General features: G+C 43.2%; 1 protein-coding gene across 2 annotated transcripts in view; it reads right to left on the reverse strand.

The window, feature by feature from the left end:
- TSHZ2 (teashirt zinc finger homeobox 2) overlaps nucleotides 1-19,843 on the reverse strand; it is a 453,628-nt gene that overhangs the window by 192,428 nt on the left and 241,357 nt on the right. The gene's annotated exons all lie outside the window — the stretch shown is intronic.

The following is a 19,843-nucleotide window of genomic DNA, read 5'->3' on the forward strand; positions in this document are numbered from 1 at the left end:
TTTCCTCACCTGGCCTTTTCAGAGCCACGCGGATAAAATGCAACCAAAGAAATACCTAAGCAAGGGAGATTCGGTCTTAGATTTGCAAGGCCTACATGATCTCAATGCAATATTTTCCTTATGAGGTCCTATCTCCCCTCGCCGTGCAAGTGGGTACTTGGGAGAAACCTGAGGGCGATGCTGTCATTTCCATTCACCCGGGATAATGCTTGAAAAAGGGGTGACTGAGCACTGGCAGACTCTCGTGTGAGGCAAGCGGAGTGATAGGAGAAAAGGGGGCTTATTAGGAAAAAGGTAGCTGCAGTCAGGATCTCCAAGGGCTCAGAAGACTGAAGATGAAGAATTTTTTCCCCAGATTTTTATTTATTTATTTTCCAAAATTAGTTTTTTTTTAAAAAAAATTTTAACTTGTATTACTTTTATTTTTTTGTCTTTTTAGGGCCACACCTGTGGCATATAGAGGTTCCCAGGCTAGGGGTTGAATTGGAGCTGTAGCTGACAGCCTACACCACAGCCATGGCAACGCCAGATCCTTAACACACTGAGCAAGGCCAGGGATCGAACTTGCAACTTTATGGTTCCTAGTTGGGTTCGTTAACCACTGAGCCATGACGGGAACTCTGGTTGTTTTTTTAATTGAACTTAGTTGATTTACAATACTGTGTTAGTTTCAGATGTACAGCAAAGTGATTCAGTTATAAACATATTTTATACATCTTTTCAGATTCTTTTCTATTATAGGTTTATGACAAGATGTTGGACATAGTTAGTTCCCTGTGCTATTCAGTAAATCTTTGTTTTTGACTTGTTCTGTCTATTAATCCCAAGCTCCTAATTAAACCTCCCCTGCTTCCCCTTTGATAACCATAAGTTTGTTTTCTATGTTTGTGGGTCTATTTCTGCTTTGTAAATAAGTTCCTTTGTATTGTTTTTTAGATTCTATACACAAATGATACCACCTAATATCTGTCTTTCTCTGTTTGACTTAACTTCACTTAGTATAATAATCTCTAGGTCCATCAATATTGCTGCAAATAGCAATATTTCATTCTTTTTTATGGCTAAGTAATATTCCACTGTATACATAGACTACTCTGAAGATGAAGAATACTTATTTATTGAGTAGTGACTATCTCTTAGGACCTATGCTAACCACTGCAAATGCATCTTTCATTTTCTCTAATATCCACATGAAGTAGGGACTACTATTATTTTCATTTCACACATGGAGAAACTGAGCTCTAAGGTTAAGAAATTTTCCCAAGGTCACATAGCATTGCAGGGTGATGCCTGAGCCCAGTCTGTATGATGAGAGAATCCATGGTCTTAACCACTAGGCTCTACTCTCTTTTTATTACCAACCTAATGAGTAAGAAAACTTTGCAGAGAACCAAAAGTTTAAAGATTAAGCAATGGGGTTTCCTTAAAATGTCACTAAATAGAAAACCACTTTGGAGGGGAGAATTATGGAGACAGGAGCTCACAGTTTTAAGGGTGTGTTATCATAAAACAAGGTGACCTATAAAAACAGTCTCACCACTGGTTTTCTGACTGTGCTCATTTTTTGTTGTTGTCATTGGTATTGTGTTTCCACTTTCCTGGGAGGGTGACAAGTGGATTTTTCACTAAATTGGTGTGGCTGGTCTTTAGTTCCGTACATGGAAGAACCGAAGGCGTCTCAATCTAGGCAAACCACTGTTAATAAGGGATTACTACATATAAGAAAACCCTAGCTTAGAATAACTGAATTAGATCAACCCCCACCCTCTCACCTCATCATGTTTTCTTTTTCTTGGACTAGTGTATAAGTTTGCAAAAAATAATCATGCCATTAAGTGGAAGGAGAAGGTCTGTGAACGAAATTAATAAAGGACTTGTTACAGAGCCAAGCAAAATACTTCAAAGAAGCAGGCAAATTTTGGCAATCAAACAGGGGCACTTTTGAGAATTAAAAGGGCTTTATTACTTAGGCATTGCGATGATATTAGCCAGGACTGTTCCAGGTGAAGACACACAGTCACCACACCTATGCACAATATAATCACTGTGACAAAGAACACACACACCTACACACAAAGCTGGTGAATAAATCCAGGGAAAAATAAATCCAAAAAAAAAGGCTTTTGGTCATCACAATCGGTTAACATATTGCCAGGTTTTTTATGCATCTCACTATTTTCAGTGCTTAGCACAGGACCTGCACTTAGTAGGAAGTTGGGATAATTCATGTTGTGTGTGTGTGTGTGTGTGTGTATGAAATACACATGCATGCAGGTGTAGGCAGGTGCCCCAAGCCCACGTGCATAAACACACACACACACACACACCAATCTGCCCAGCCAATAGTCATTTTCACACAGGAGAAAAGAAATGTTCTTTTTTAATGCTGACATGTGGAAGCTGAGCTTTCCGGACCAGCTCAACTTCACAATCTACTTTGTCCTTCTAAATGGATTCCCCAGAAGAAAAGTCGAAGACAGCAATCGCCTCCCCCACAATACAGATAAAATTTTCTGCTTAATTAGGCATTGACATGTTTACTATAACCTTTACAGAAGAGTAACTCGTGCTGAGAGACCCTTTTTGTCTGTTTTCTTCTGCAGAACAGACTAAATCTCATGCACCCGATAAGGTAATGCATTGAAAAACCTCCTAAAAAAAAAAAAATGCCAAAGCATCCATCAGAGTGAGTGCATTTTAACAATGGCTGGGGGTTCCAAAGAGTTTTAAAAAACACATTTTAATATTATACATTTAAAACTGTTCACTTGACTTAAGTGATTTTGTTTGCAACCAGCAGCCGAGGCAAGAGAGGGAAGACAGCCAGAATATGGGTGATCTGGGTATATAATGAGTGTCTGTATCTCTATTTATTGGTGATTTGTTTAATAAGATTGCATCATGTGTAAATCTTGGTAAAGTGGATGAGAGGCAAGTTTATCTCTACGAATACTTATTTAGCAAAAGAAAATGATCATAATTATGCCGAGGCACAGTAAGAAAGACGCATCCTCTGCAGAACCTCCTTGTTGATTTGGGGCTGGAGATGAAGCTTCATGGTGGTAAACATCTCCCTTTCCAACCCAAACATTTAATTTCATCCCCTACCACCACCTGACCCTGGCCTCATGGAGCTTCCCCATTCCCAGAACAGCTAATTCATGAGCAAACTGTCGGTTCCACGTCTGAAAGGTCTGTGGTCAAGAGACTGTCTTGCTTCCACTCCATGGCCACTGCTCTGACTGGGTCACCATTACTGCTCCCTGGGGTGACTAAACGGGCTTCCTGCTTCCACTTCCTCCAGTAGGTTTTCCAGAGAACTACCTGCTAGGATAGTCTTTGTTGAAGGTATTAGTTGGCGACTTGCAGTTTTCACTCCTGCAATGTCTTTCTGCTGCACTTATAATAAGTCCAAACCCTTAGCACGGTCTGTAAGAGCCAGTAGGACCTGGCCTCTGCTTTTTTGCTTTATAACTCAGGGCTCCTGCTCTGCCGCCATGCGCACAGCACAACACGCTTGCTCCTTCTCAAATCGGCCAGTCCTTTCATTGACTCAGGTTCTGTGCAACTGCAGATTTCTCTGCTTGGGAAGTTCTTCCTCTTTGGAAGCTGGTTGCTTTTCATGCTTTAGAGTTCAGCTCAAATGGCCCCTTCTGGGAGAGGCTCTTCCTGGCCAGTCACCTTTTCCGAGTGTGACTCGACATCACATCAACCTATTTACTGAAATCATCTTGTTGATTTGTTTATTGCTTGATTGTGTCCTCTCACTAAATGTGAAGATAAAATGTCTGTCCCCTTAAAGACAGAGCCCTTGCTTCTCTCAGCACGCAGATCAGATCCTGGCCTAGAAAGAGGTCCACAAATTATCTGAGGGAATGAGCAAGCAGACCACACGATGAAAGGGGATTATTCCATTTACAAACTCTGTCTCCACTTCTCAGCAGGGCAGTGAGCACCTGCGATGGGTAAATCGCCTCATCCCACCCTGACCTGGGTTAGAGGTGAATTACAACCATCCTGATCAACTTGTCTCAATGATAAAACCAGAACATCCCCATAAATCTTCTTTTCAGAGCAACCCAGCCACCAACATTCTGGTTGCCAGAAATCCCTGAGCAGTGGACTTAAGTTTTTTAAGTGTAAGGACTCCAATAAGCATCAACACTGCAAAGCATCAGAAAATACACTCCTAATGGGAGCAGATTTTGATTCAAAAAAGATTCACGCATGGGAACTTTGAAAGTATGGATGCCTTTTGGATAAAGTTCATTAGCTGTTCCGTGATAATACATTACGTGAATATGAGGGTTGTCTTCTCCCAAATTACTGATTTTGAAAAGGAGAAATGTCGTTAGAAACTATATATGTTGCAAACTGTTTGCCCTATCAATATAGGGGTAAAATTCTGAAATAAATCCTTATCCTTTAGAAATTTATTTTTAAAGGTTAAAAAACAAAAGGGGAAACAGGTAAAAAAAATTACCACTTCCATTGTTCCAAAAACTGGTAGTCAGAATGATTTTTTTTCTCCCCTGTTTTTTAGGGCTGCAGGTGCAGCATATGCACGTTCCCAGGCTAGGGGGTCCATCGGAGCTACAGCTGCAGGTCTATGTCACAATCACAGCAATACAGGATCCATGCCCCGTCTGGGATCTCGTGGATACTAGTTGGGTTGGTTACCCGAGCCGCGGTGGGAACTTCCGGTAGTCAGACTGATTTAAATGAAATTGCGCCACATGATTCACGGGTGGCATGATGTTAGTTTTCAGATTTTTGCTTGGCATCCATTTTTGTGGTTGCCTGGCACACCCACAATAGCGTGTTTACAGTAAAAGCACGGACCGTTTTTCAAGTGGCAGTAGAGGCGGGCGCGTTATCACCGAGAAGAACATAAAACTCAAGGAGGTCGATTTTCAAAAACTAGACCAGGATTCAACCCAGACCTCATTTAAACACATATCTGGTGGCGACCGGATCCTTTTCGCAGCTCTACCCCACTAAGTGACAGTTTAAAATCACACGGCGGCTCCCGAGTGGGCAGGGCTGACGTCCAGGGGGCTCGCGAGGAGTCCTCGCCGGGGACCCGTCGGTGCGCCCTCCGTGATGACACGCAGGCGGCCTTGCTGTCGGGAGGCTCTCGTGTTTTGCGGACTGTGGTCTAGAAACCTGTTCATATGTATATCGTTATTGGCACTAATTGGCACGCGTGTTGGCAGGCCGAGGAAAGAGCTGGAGGATTGACTGTTCGCGGAGGCTGAGCGGCTCTTCAGCGGTGACGGGGCCCCCAGTGAGGGCCCCTCGCAGGGCCGCGTGGAGGGGCTCTGCCTGCTTCGTGTTCCACGACGGTGGTGCCTGGAGGGCCGTGGGCCTCGCGAACGCCTGAGCACAGAACTGACTTTGCCGAGAAGGCAGGCACCGCCAGCCAAGGCACAGCCTCCCTGCCGGCTAAGCTCAGGCCCACGTCTAAACAGGGACATTTTCAATTCGTGGCATGCAGATCTTTATTCCTGCCATATAACATAGAACTCATTAACATAAGTGCGACTCCTACACACAGATGCAGAGAGAAGGGCTTGGGCCTTGCTCTATCTGAATGTCAGAACCAAACACCTAGAAGTCTTGGTTTAAAGGAATGCTGAAGATGGGCTGGGGGTCATGCGGGTGGCTTCTCCTGGGCCCAGAAGTGCTCTGTAGAGATGGATGGAGAGCTTTCTGAAGGTCATCAAAACAAGACTTCTTTAAAAAAAAAAAAGAGAGCAAGATTTCTTTTATTATTTCCTGCAGATGTTCAGTTAATTGGAATATTATACATGTATGATGGATACGTACCAGGTGGGGTCTGTATGAAAAAAAAAAAAGTCCATTTACTTAATGTACTCTTGTGGGAGGCACTCTCTGGGGCCACCACCACAGCTCCTGGGACTGTGAAGCTGTTTTCTAATCACGCTCTGTGACTTTCGACACATCTTGGTCATCAGCAAAAGGCACTAAACTAACTTACATCAGGGAAAGTGGATTCTCTGTCATCCTTTTGTGGTTCATCTCTTTTTTCATTTTATGAAGAAATATTTATTCTGCAGCTCTCACAGGCAACGTACTTTAGTAGAGTTTCATGGGGCCTTCCCTTCCGGTGGTTCTCCAAAGGCCAAGGAGAGGAGAGAGTTATGGAGAGAAGCTGTGTCTACAGGGGCTCTGGAGGTAACTGGAAAGTCCATGCCACAGTGAAAAGGTACAGCTGCTCCTCAAGGACCAACTGCAGGGCCATGTTGCGAGATATTTTGTTTGGCCAAACCACATGGAAGAAACCAAACATGTCTGGGACCCATCATTTGCAGGCTCTGAAAGGGATCCGGGGAAGCAAAGAGTTTGAAGATCTGGAATGAGAGTTATCCAAATTAGCCTATGAAGACAGAAATGTCTCCCCAGCAGAGGGAACCACTCAAATGACAGATGGTGTTTGAAGCTCTTCTGGTGCTTTCTCATACCATCTCTTTGACTTTGACTTTGATTCTCATCTGTCAATCCCAAAGAGCAGTGACCATCCCAAGCTGGCCTACCTCACAGGGTCCTGTCAGAAAAAAGAAGGAAATGGACGAGAAATGGATCATAAACCTTTGATACCCCCAAAGGATGGTCCTTGGACAAGCAGCAGCAGCAGCAGCAGCAGCATCACCACTTGGGAACTTGTTAGAAATGCAGACTCTCAGCTCTACCCCAGGCCTATGGAAGAGGAATTATTTAACAAGATCCCTGGGGGATTCACAGGCTCAAGAATGTTTGAGGGGCCCTGCTGTAAATTGCAAAAATGTTAATTAGGACCAACGTATTTAGCAAGCTACCCATGTCTGCCTGTGTTCCTAGGTGGATGTGGGTACCAGCTTTAGGAACAGATTACAACTTAGAGTGTTCGAGCTTCTCTCCTCTCCAGGGACCAAAAGGTGAAATACCCGTGGCTTAGACAATTGCTTCTAGTTATACTGGGAAGCACCCAGCAAGAGAAAAAGAAAAGGTGCTGATTCAAAGATTTATCAGTTAATGAAAAGATAAGATGGCCCCGGGCCATGGGATCAGACAGGTCTCAGCTCAAATCCGCCAGTTAGTATTTAAGTGTGATCACAGGAAAGTTACTGAAACTTTCAGAGGCTCAGTTTCCTCATCCATAAGATAAGAATATACTAGTATTTACTTCATAATATCATCAGGAATATCAAATACTGTAACATAGGTTAACACACTGAGGCCGTGGGATGACCTTCTGACCTCCCAGCCCTGTTGCAGGCACTTTATAAACACCGTGTGTTGTAATGGCCCATCTGAACCCAGAGATGGCTGAAATCAGTTGACTTTGGCATTCCTGGTTATCCCTAAATCCAAGCCAACAGCTTTTAGATGATATTTGCATTAGATATGAACCAGCTTCATATGTGTCATGCATAAGAGAAGAGCTTCCTTCAGTGTGGGGTTTGTTGCTTAATATTAAATCATTCATACAAGGAGCCAGTGGTATGTGTGCTGGGAGCTTCCGCAGAAGTGATGTGCAAACATCAAGTGGCAAGTTATTAGGTCATTACCCATAATGATAATGTCTGCAATCTTCAAGAAATAAAGCAACCCACCATTTGAGAAAAAAGGTCTTTGTTGGAAGCCTTGGGCTTTGCGACGAGAGAGATGACTAATGCTCAAAGCAGAAGGTCTCCTAGAAAACATACTTTATATTCAGCTACCTAGAATTTCAGCCTGGCATGTGTTATTATTGGGAAATGTCCTGGTGACAATTTTAAAAAGCAGAGTGAGAAAATATTCATGGAGAAGGGTGAGGGGGGGCCACTTCATAAGATTTCTGGTAGTTCCAGCTTAGAAATCATTATCCTTATGTTATCCTCATACCAAGAGAACATAAATCAGGAGCAGGGGATAAAGCATAGTGAAACCAAACGGGGACAAAGACACTACACCGTAGGGCTGAGACTTGCCTATCAAATTAAGGGCTTTAGGCCTTGACTTTTCAACTTGTAGCAACTATTTTCAGCAAAATGTACATACTGATTTTCTATACATCTTCCCCCACATAGGGCTATATAAACACCCTCACACATATATAGTTCTTTCCAAGATTGGAAAGTTTGAAGGGTTTTTGTGGCTTTTTTGCCAAGAAAGGGGACAGTGAATCATTGTCCAGAACGACCTTCAGAAAGTATATGAAGCCGATGCACCATCTGTATTTTTTCAGACATATATTCCCATTTTACTTGAAATAACATCATTAGCCCAGCCATCCCACAGAGCTGGAAGGTGATCTTGTTTCCTCCTTGCCTGGCTTGAAGTCAAACATCTTTTCTTTTTTTTGGCAAATGCTGCTTCTTTCTCTGAAATATTTCATGCAGATAATGGATAATGACCACTTCTCATTGCCTTTTCTCGAAAACGTCTAACTGCATTAGCCAAGAACGGACAACTTTTAACCTGCTTCTTTTGCTAAGTTCATGGCTGTGACCACTTCCCATTAAGAAAGAAAGAAAGAGAGAAGCAAGCTCACTGTTCCTTCAGAGAAGCTAAATTGGCCCTGTCAGAAAGCGATCTGGCCTTTGCTTTTCTGGTGAAAAGGCTTTGCTATCTCTAGAATCACAGAAGCCCAAGGTGGAGGGACCTTTCACGTCGTACAAGCAGTTACGCAGTCAGGCAAAATTTCGCTGCCCTGGGGTTCTTCAATTCTACCATGGATGGCTCAGACACCAGCCTGTCCAGCCCTTCTCCGTGTTGGATCCTCTGCCAGCGTGATCATGGTGACCATGGCTTTGAGGACCTGGTGTATTGAATTTCCTTCCCATTCCCAGGAGGTGAGCAGGGTTTCCACACTCTTCTCAAACCCTACAGTTTGGCTTTTGTTCATTTGCCATGAGGCAAACCAAGAACTCATCCCCTCAAAAAAACCATAAAGACTTATTCTCTTAACGTGCCTTTGCAGCTCAGGGTGAATGAGTTTTTCAGCCAGTTTCTATAGAAGAACAAGTTGCCCCAGGAGCCAGCTGAGTCAGCATTGCCCTCTAAGCCAGTGGTTCTCCACCAGGACTGCATCTGTGCATCTGGACAGGATCTGGAGATGTCTTCGGTTGTCACCACTGGAGACAAGGTGCTAGTGGGAAACTAGTGGGTGCGGAGGCCAGGGATGCTGCTAAACACCCTACCATGCACAGGACGGCCCCCCACAACAAAGACATATTCAGTCCCAAGGGTCAATAACTGAGAAATGCTGTAAAGTCAAGGTCAGCTATGGCATTGGGAACTGGCAACGAGGAAGGGCAATACTCGCCTTCTTTCTAGTTGTCAGTGAAGTAGGGGGCCGTACAGGGAACTCTCTGTGTTATTAAAGGAGAACAGAGAAGAAAGCACACATAGCACCCTCAAAAGTGGTATAACAGGGAATTAAAGAGCATGAGGTCTGGAGCAAGCCTGCCCAGGTTCAAATCCCCCTTCTGCCACATTTGTCTTTGGAGCAAACTCACAGCCTCGATGGGTCTCAAAGTCTTTATAAATTAGAGATAATAACAGTACCTGCCTCAAAGATGACTGGGAGACTTGAACTAACTAGAAAGAACTCAGTATTATCAGAACGCCTGGTAACATTAAGCACTCAGTGCACGTTCCCTTTTATTGGTATTATAGGAACAAAGACATAGTCATGAACAGCCACGTTTTGAAGCTAGATTTCTCAGGATTTCTAGTATTTACTCCTTCAAGTGTTGGCTGAAAACAAAACAAAACAAAACAAAAGAACCGTCAGGATCCTAGCATTATTCTCAATCAATTCCTTCTGGATTCATTTAAATCCCCTTATCAGATTGCCTATTTTTATACTACAAGAAACAAACAAACAAAAAAGTTGATGATGAAAGGGATTAGCATTTCTAAATAATGCCGGTAAACGCCATCAAATAAATCCTGACCTATTTCAGTTCTTAATTAACTAGGTTAGCTTTTACAGGAGGCAACTTATATAAAACAGCAAGACTGATCGGAGGCCAAACCCATGCTGGACAGTTGGATGAAGCAGTTCTTGGAAATGACCCAAATTCTGGGAGATACAGAGGTCTTCGATCTTTTTGAATCGACAGTTTGAATAATCTAATGGAAAATTCCCCAGGGTTTTCTGCCCCTTTGATGTCAAGTTTAGGGCTGGTCTTTTCAAGGTTTGTCATCTTTTCTCTGCCCCTTCCTCTAAAGGAGATGGATAAATGGGACATGTCTTGAGTTCACTACGTTAGCAAAGCCCTTCCCCACTTAAAGCACCACACTGGTCATTCTCCCAGGAGAAGAAAGCAGGCGGGGACACCTATCTACGGATCTAATGTTCTCCCAGGCAGAGCACAGACACATGGCTTATAACACAGCCACTGCCTTGTCCTCGATATTCTTTCTGACCGTTTAGAATTTGTTTTTTCCTGTTTTAGGTATTTCCTTCTCCTTTCAGAATCTTCTCATGTTAGTTTTCTGCCAGCTTCCAAAACACTTTCATGAAAGCTGAATCCTCCTAAAAAGTAATAATATATGCATATTTTTTCCTGAAAAAAAACGGGGGGGGGGGGGGCAGTGTTCCGCTAATGGGTTAGTTAATTTGCTTCTCAGTGTAAAAGATCTTTTTTCTTTTCCTGGGCAAATAATAAGAAGATGACCCAGAGGTTTCGGACCTGGAGGATGATTAGGCCTGGGTCGAATTATTACAAAAGGATCTTTAGTTGCAGCCTCTAAAACCTTTGACTAACTATTAGGAGATGATAAAAGGAACTAGATGTTGTACCTAAAGAGAGCTTCAAAGAGGACATTGATTGCCCTTCCAGGTCTTGTTAATTTTTTGTTACTCATAAACATTGAAGTTGGCTAATTCTTGGGCAGTGCTGAAAAGGCCGTCCGTGTCCGGGGTACACGATAGCAGCAGTAATGGTTGCCCTCCCCAACCTATTAAGTATGGGGGGATATTGGCACCACCAGGTCTATGTGTAGGCCGATTTGTCTAAGCCAATCACCTTCAAACAGTGGCTTGTTTAGATTATTCAGGGGTAACCTAAGCCAATAGGTGGTCAGAATGCTGACCATCAAATAAGTGATGGTTTGACTCGATGGTTAAAAAAAGTAAGTCTCTTCTTTTCCTTTTTCCTGTTCTTATACATAAAGATACAGACTCATGGACCATTAACAATTTGTTTAGCATGAGGGAAGGCAGCCTGAAGACAGCCAATACACAAGAGCACAGAGCCTACAATACCGGAACAAAGTCCTAGCCTTGATCAAATTCTACCTGAAGCTTGACTATCTTTAGACTTTGAAATTTCATGAGCAAATAATCCCCTTTACGGCTTATGATGGTCTAAGGGTTGGGGTTATTTGTAACTGAGGGCTTTATGGTATATCTATCAGTCTATGCACATTTCTTAGTTTTGTGCAGCTGTTATTTTATAAAGTGGATAATTTTTATCAACATGTACATGTTAGTTTTGCAGGATAAACATTGTTTTGTTCCTTGGTGTATATATTCTTTAGCTCCTAATAATTGTGGTGGGAAAAGATTATCATTTCTTTGTTTGTTTGTTTGACACAGTATAAGCCAATCTCCTTTTGCTAGTCTGCTCATTAATTATCCATGATGCTAAAAGGTCAATACTGTAAAATTTGGGACTGGTGTTCATAGTCAAGCACCTTACCCGTGGTTACTTTCATACCGGCTATTTCAAATGCTGAGCTCACTTTACATACCATCTTCCCCTTGAGAACTTCTCCAAGACCCCCAAATAGAGTCTTCCTTTGGCTGTGATCCATACGACTTTATCCAGATCTGCCAGTGGACAAACCAAATTGTGATTCTCGATCTTACCTCCCAGATGGGAAGCTCCTTAATTTGTTTTATTTTGTTTTTTGTTTGTTTGTTTGTTTTGGTTGCACCTGTGCCATATGGAAGTTCCTTCTGGGCCAGGGATTGAACTTGCGCCAGTGTGGTGACCAGAGCCACAGCAGTGACAACACCAGGTCCTTAACCAGCTGCACCACGAGGGGGACTCCGGTAAACTCTTTAAGGGCAAGAAGGCTACTGATGTTTATCTTCCCATTCCCAGCCCCACAAGTTTTGGCACATAGTAAGGACTCCGTCGATGCCCTTCTCTCTCCTTGCCTGTTGTGTATTCTATGACTTTACATAAGATCTTACACATAGTTAGCACTTGAGAATCTTGCTTAAATGGAATGGCAGAGACAATGATAACTCCAGAAGGGTCCCAGCCCCCATGTGGACACTGACTTATAGACACACGTGTGCTCCCACCCCTTCTCCTTAGTGACACCCAATTTATGCTTGACTCAGCCGGGGGTGGTTTTGCTCCCTGGGGACATCTGCAATGTCTAGAAACATGTTGGTTGTCACTGCTAGGGAGGTAGGGGTGCTGTGGCATCTAGGGAGTAGAGGCCAGGGATGCTGCTAAACATCCTCCAGCACATAGGACAGCGCCCCACGACTAAGAATGATCCAGCCCAGATGGCAACAATGCCAAGGCTAGAAGGCCTGCATTAGAAATCTTTCTCCCCAATTTGAACCAAGCCCCGTGGATCCTGGAGTTTATCTGTCTCGGTCATTGCTGCACGCTCATTGCCAAGCATAGCTTTTGAGGTGACTTTTGCCAAAAGCTCTTGAGGCTTTGGTTGGAGTGTCACTCACTCCCCACTGGTGGGAGTGCCCTGCTCTTGCTAATCATTCCCTCTGCTTTTGCAATTTAGTTAACAGTTGAAATCCCTCCCTCGTCAGATACTAAAGTAGGTAGTGTAGCTGATTTTATTTTTTAAGGCATATGATCAATTTGGAACTGATGTAAGAATAACATTGTCAGGTCCAGGAGGAATAAATCTGCTCTCTTCCAGGCACACTGGGAAGAAGCCAACAGGACATAGATTCTGGTCATTGGGAGATTAATTTAATGAGACTCCAGTGCATCTGGACTATTTTCCAACAAACATAATCCAGATAACATGTGTGTATGTATTTAAATACCTGATATTTGTTTAGAGAACAGAGAAGTGAAAGGAAAACACGAGAACTTTCTCTTTTCTTTCCCTTTGTGGCATTTCATCATTGTTTAGTATAGGCCTGTGACCCCAGCTTGGCCAATCAGACTTTTGCTCCAGCTGAATTTGAATTCTGACCCCACAGCTCAAGGATGGAAAATGGTTGGAATGGTTACAACTTGACCAGAGCATCAAGAAGAGATGGCCCCTTGAGTCTGTCTCGGTGATTCTCAGAGGCCTGCTGGCTCCTCCCCTTTCAGTGAGCTAGTCTGTACTTCTTCCAGCAAGTTCTTTGTTGTGACTTGAGTTAGTCAGAGATAATACTTGTTGCTTGCAAACAAAGATCTCACTGTCTAATGGATGGTGCTCAACACATACCTTGAGCCAAAGAATGAATCTGTGCTAACTCTAACAGAATGGTTTCTTTGCATGTAGAATAAAACAAGCTCAGACTCTTGGTGGCTTGCCTGGCATTCAGTAGAAGGTAATTTAAATGTTCATAGGCAAATGGGCAGACCATGAAGCAATGCTAATAAGAGCATCCTCTTTCTAGAGACCAAGGATTTCCCTCCAAAGCCAAAGTCCCCTCCATCCAGATGCACATGCCTCCATGGAGCCTAACTCTATGTATGGGTCTGCCTTGAAAGGCTTTTTACAAACATATCATCCCCCGGTGATTTGAATGTACCCGTCTAGAGCATGTTTCCAGCACTCATAGTCTATTGTGTCAATAATCTGCATATTTAAGAGTCCCCACATGCTCATTGAGACAATAGATAGAGCTGGTGTAGTCTACTGGGTCAAAAATCTGCTTTAAATAGTCTATATACACAGTCGGTTGAGTAAATAACAGCACTTTCAAAAAGCCCCTAAATATATAATAGCATGATAAATCGCATCAGCTCCTGAAGATGCAGGCTCACTACTGCTGATCAGGAAAATGATGTGTGCTTTAACAAGCCACTTACAAATGAGCTCATCTTTTCCAGCTGTGGGAGCGTTATCTTCTCCGCTATATTTTTCACATATAGAGAAAAGGAACCCAGACACACATGTAGAGGTGTATACATATGTTCGGCCTCATCCTGCAAGAGTAAACTGGGTTGGAGCCAGTGGTCCAGATGGAGACAGTCAAGGTGTCAAGGCCAGGGAGCAAGGTTCTCCTTACTTGGGTCTGGAGAATGCTCTCGTCACTCAGCTGCAGGTGATTCGGAGTTAGGCTGGGCCCCAAATGCACAAAAACAGTTCTGCTTAAATCAGTTAGAAGCATTGATTTCGAGACCTCCGTCTGACCTCATCTTGCTGGGAAGAAGACCCTTCTATACCACTTCATTAGAACCCTGTGTGCCTATAAGCTGCATCTATGTGTACCGTGTTCTATTAGTCACCGCTTAGGACGTGCTTCACGTGCATGGTTTTATTTTAGCCTCACGCTCCACCGGTGGGGGTGATATTAGTAGTTCCACTTTTAAAGGCAGAGGAATCTGAGGCTCAGAGAAGGGAAACAACTTCCCTAAGATCACATACCCACAGGGTGGTAGCCCTCACTTTGAGTTGAGCGCCTGAGGCTCCACAGCCACCGCCCTCTCCTGGTTGTGTGTTCCAGCTCACACGCACGTTCATGCCCATTTCCAACCGTGCCCTGCTTTGTTTGGGTGTAGGTGTGTACGGTCCAGGTGTGCGTGTTTCTGTTATAGTGCAATCCACATTCCTTCGCAAATCTTGCATTTCTGCAACACCTTGCATTAAAATAATGGCACTTATCTTGGCACTGGCGACCAATTCAAAACTAAGCAAGTAGGTATCCAGAACATAATGAAACAAAGCCATGTCAAAAATACCAGCCCAGCTAAAAAACACCTGTTACATTCATCATAAATAAAGTGATGCTATAGCAAATAAAGGACTTGACTTTGTAAACAAAGACGTGATGGTAGTTGGGTAGGAAGGTGTTTAAGGAGGTGGTGAGATTGTGGGGTTATAGATAGGTTGGAATTTTAAAAAAGTGAGGAGAGGTGGTAATTAAGACTTCCAAGGCCCACCATCTGAGCCAGGAGGAAGTCAATGGGATTTGTATGAACTGCCTGCCTTCTCCGTGGCTTCCCGCACTCAGCTGTTAGTGAACTTCACACTTGGCTGCAGTTACTAAACAATAACATGTTGGGAAAACTCACATGTGAATGGATGTGACGTCCTCATGATACTCCTATCATCGACTGATTAACCAATCAGGAAGGAGCTTATTTGCTTGACGGAAATAGGAGCCGTAACAGAACAGACTCTATTTTATCTTTCATCTTAAAGACCTTTCGTGTTCCACTAATTCAGTTACTAAAATCCTGGGCACTTCACCAATAAAATCTTAGCGTCGAATTAATTACCCAAGCCAACCAACCTAAAATAAAGATTATAAATCTAAATATCTTCCAGGCTACAGAATTAGCAGCTTCTGAAATCTCGTGTTTCTTGGGGAGGTATAAGAAAGAGCTCCCTTGTACTTCTTCAAACTTCTGCCATGTGCCTGACACAGCGCAAAGTGTTCGGAATGCATTTTATTTTTGCAACAACCCTGTGAGGTAGGCATTCTGACCTCCACCTGCAAGGTGAGGAATCTGAGGCTAACAGGAGAGATACAAGAGGGTCTCTGGAAGAAATTAGCAGAGGCAGATATGAACCCAAGCCCAGAGACTTGGCTTCCACGTCGAGAGTCTGCAATGGGGCAGTAAGTTAGGAAGCACAAGTCTGAGGGGATGGAAGGTGAAAAATGGTCTCAATCCTTGCTGCTACAGTCAATTCTTAACACTCTTAGCCATCAGCATGAAAGATACATCGGATCACGTCACTTCCCTGCTCAACCCGCCCCAGGGGAAATTCATCTTACTCACAGAGAAAGCCAAGCTTCTCCCCACGGCCCCAGGCTGATGCGCCTGTTTACCTTCCATTCCGTCGCTACCCCGCCTTCTCAGTCCTCTCTCTCTTCCCAGGTTTTCTGCTCCAGCCAGGCCGGCCCCTTTGCTGCTTCTCAATCAAGCCGGGAATGCTCCCAGCTGAGGCCTTTGCGCTGCTGTTTCCTCTGCGCTTTTCCTCAACCTCCTGTAAGTCTGGGCTTAAAAATAATGTCCTAATGAAGCTCATCCGATCGCCTTGCATGATTGCAACTGGCTTCTCCCCTCTCTCGGGCGCCAGTTCTCTACCTTGCTCAACGATTTTCCCCTGCCACAGCTCTCACCACCTGACAGTGTAGAATTGACTTCTTGGGGCTTTTACTTTTTTTTTTCCACTTTTTTTTTTTTTAAAGTTAGAGTTGATGTACAATGTTGTGCCAATTTCTGCTGTGCACAAAGTGACCCGGTCATACATTTTTTTTTAATCATCCCTTACCATGTTCTTCCCCAAGAGGTTGGATGTCGTTTCCTGTGCCGTACAGCGGGACCGCATTGCCCATCCATTCTAAATGTAAGTTTGCATCCACTAACCCCAAACTCCCCGTCCATCCCGCTCCCTCCCCTCTCCCCCTTGGCAACCACAAGTCTGTTCTCTATGTCTATGAGTCTTTTTCTATTCTGTAGATAGATGCGTTTGTGCCATATTTTAGATTCCAGATATAAGGGATAGCATATGGTATTTGTCTTTCTCTTTCTGACCTACTTCACTTAGTTTGAGAATCTCTAGTTGCATCTGTGTTGCTGCAAATGGCATTATTTCATTCTTTTTTATGGCTGAGTAGTATTCCATTGTATATATGTACCACATCTTATGAATCCATTCTTCTATTGATGGACATTTAGGTTGTTTCCATGTTTTGGCTATTGTGAGTGGTGCTGCAATGATCATAGGGGCGTAACTTTTTGAATTGCAGTTTTGTCCAGATGTATGCCCAGGAGTGGGATTGCTGGGTCATATATAGTAGTTCCATATTTAGTTTTCTGAAGAAACTCTGTATTGTTTTCCATAGTGGTTGTACCAATTTACATACAATTGACTTCCTTATTATGTCTCTTGTTTATTGTGATCTTTCTTTGTTGGTGTGTAGGCTCCATCAGAGCTGGGATCTTGGTCTGGGGGGCTGGATGCTGCAGGGTAAGCACTTAGAGGTGGTGTCTGGCACAGAGAAGGTGCTCAGTAAGTAGTCACTGAATGAATCAACAGCTATTTAAAGAACCTCATGGTAACGGGCCAGGACCTGCCATCTAGCACAGGGAAATCTACTCAATATTCTGTAATAACCTCTATGGGAAAAATGAATGGATATATGTTAATGTATAAGTGGTTCATTTTGCTGTACACCTTAAACTCATACAGCACTGTAAGTCAACTATACGCCAATAAAATAAAAAAATTAATAAAAAATAAAGAACCTCATACATTTTTCTTCTCTGCCATCCTGTCTCTCATCTCCTTCGTAAAGAACTGTGTAGATTTTTAGCTCGGCAAAGTCAGCAAAACCGATCACTCACCAGACCCATTCTGGGTTACTCTGGGTTTGCACCTACGTTCTATTCTCGGGTCAGTTGTGGCCCCCCAGGACCCTGCTTCCCAGACTTCCAGCATTTGCTCAGTAGGCTAGCCTTTTAAAAATCAAATCGGGTTCTATACCTAGGAGTAAATTCAAAAGCAGAAACACAAAAATACCTGCTGTAAAGTTAGAGATATCTCTTAATTGGAAAAATACCTGATGGGTCCATGCTTTCAGCTGGTTTGGACCCATCACCACACAGGTGTGTTGAATATGTTTCCTAGGCCAGGCATTTAAAAACTGAACTGCTTGGAAGAAAATTCCCAAGCGTGTTCTTTTATTGCACCCATATTCCTGGGCCTATGACATGCAGTCCCTGGTTCCGGGTCGCTTGGGGGTTGTGATGTAAATAAACTCTTCTATGTCGGCATAAAAGATGGATAACCTGTTTATTTGATAAACTGGATTTACACTGAGGAGTCTCTCTCTGACTGGAAGTCCCTCCTTGATCTCTAAAGCAGCAAGAATTGGGCCTGCCCACGTGAACAAGTAGAACAATTCATTGTTTGAGACAAGAAAGATCCCAGCTCTATCACTTCCTAGCTGTGCATTCTTGGGCAATGAAGCTTTACAGTTTTCTCATCTGTAAACTGGGGATTATTATGGTACCAACCCAATATGGCTGTTGAAAGGCTTTTAATGAGAAAATGCTACTTTTTCTTTATTTTTCTTCCTCCTTACTCAACTTTCCAGTTTTTGTATAAAGATCCTTGGAGGCTCTTTTCTGGGCCCCTGATAAAGTAGGCAGCCCCTCTTTTAACAGTCGTATGGGATTTTTCTCTTGTGGTTCCCATCAAACCTGCACTCAAATAATTATACATATAATTGTTAAATCCTGGACTCCTGTCATTTAAACTCTGCCAGGGTTGGGACTTCATCCATTACTATATCTTCAGCATTTTTTTCAGAGCTTAGAGCATAGCACACACTTTACAAATAGCATTTCATTGATGCTAAGACCCTTCTTTTCTATTTCAACATCTCAGAAATTAGGGTGCATTTTACAGTCAGTGGAATCTAAAAATGGCTGCCAGGGCCAGTTGGAAGCTACTGTAGCTCAGCCTTAATTTATTTTGCTTATCTTTTCCTTTTTATATAAACATAAGGGTGTCAACTTATAAAGATCTTTTAAAAAATAAGTCTAAAAGAGTCTCTCAGTAAGTATTAAATAGAAAGCAGTGGGTCATGGCTTAATTATAAGCATCTTTCTTATTGGTACAGCTATAAGCAGTGCAGTTTAGTGAATGGCCTCAGATTAAATGTAGTCACTGTTGAACGGATGAAAAAGGTCAAAGAGCTTTACACAGTGCTTGGCACACAGCAACTCCTCAATAAATTACTGTGTTATTATTGCGATTATTTTTATCTGGCTGATTCAGCATTTAAAACAACACACGATTTTACTTAATGGTTTGGATTTCTCTGCCATGTAGATCTCGGTTTTTGTAGAAATGTTCAACAGTGGAATCTTTTGATTAGGTAACGTCAGCCTCAGCTAGAAACGTAGTCTTTGCGGCAATTATGATTTATCGTTTTCTCCTGATTACAGGCTGCTTGAAACCCAATCTTAGCAGTCTGGGTGCCCTCGTTTCCACAAAGCCTGGAACAGGGCAGGCTCAATAAATGTTAGATGACTGATTTAAAAAGCCTAAATGTGTGAATTGCCGGAGATGAGGTCTAAAGGGAGATTAGAGTGAGAGATCCAGCATGGTCTTTGTTTTGCAGGGAGGAAGCCAGAAACGTTGCTCAGCATCAGCAAGGGCTCAATAATGTTTCATTTGTTTGTTTGCCCTCCAGCACCAATTCTCAGGGATTCACCACACATTATTAAAATATTCAAGAGCATTTAATTGAACTTTCACATTGTAAAGCTTCCCATTCCTTAACGGATGGGTGAGAAGCAAATAGCAAGTGAATACGGTATTTCTCTGAATTTTCCTGGAGAGGTTGCTGATCACAGTAGTGAGGCAGGGTCCTCTCTGAACTGGGAAATTTCTTAGCCCAGGCAAGTGGACTTACACCAGGCACACGGTAGGTGCTCAGTAAGCATGTGTTGAATGACTAAGGACGAGGATCAGGATCATGGCCAAGATCGGGACTATTCCACTGACTCTTGTAGCACGTGTTCCGCCCTCAGCTTTGCGTCTAGCCCCCCAGAGACTCCACTGCACACCCACACCAGGGCGCAAACACTCTTCAAGGGCTGGGTTTGGTTGCTTTTGAGGACATCTCTTGGCGTGACCACCTCAAAATACTAGTGTTGGTTTTGTAGATAACCCAAGA

Source organism: Phacochoerus africanus, chromosome 3 (genome assembly GCF_016906955.1).
Source record: "Phacochoerus africanus isolate WHEZ1 chromosome 3, ROS_Pafr_v1, whole genome shotgun sequence".
Classification (NCBI taxonomy): domain Eukaryota; kingdom Metazoa; phylum Chordata; class Mammalia; order Artiodactyla; family Suidae; genus Phacochoerus; species Phacochoerus africanus.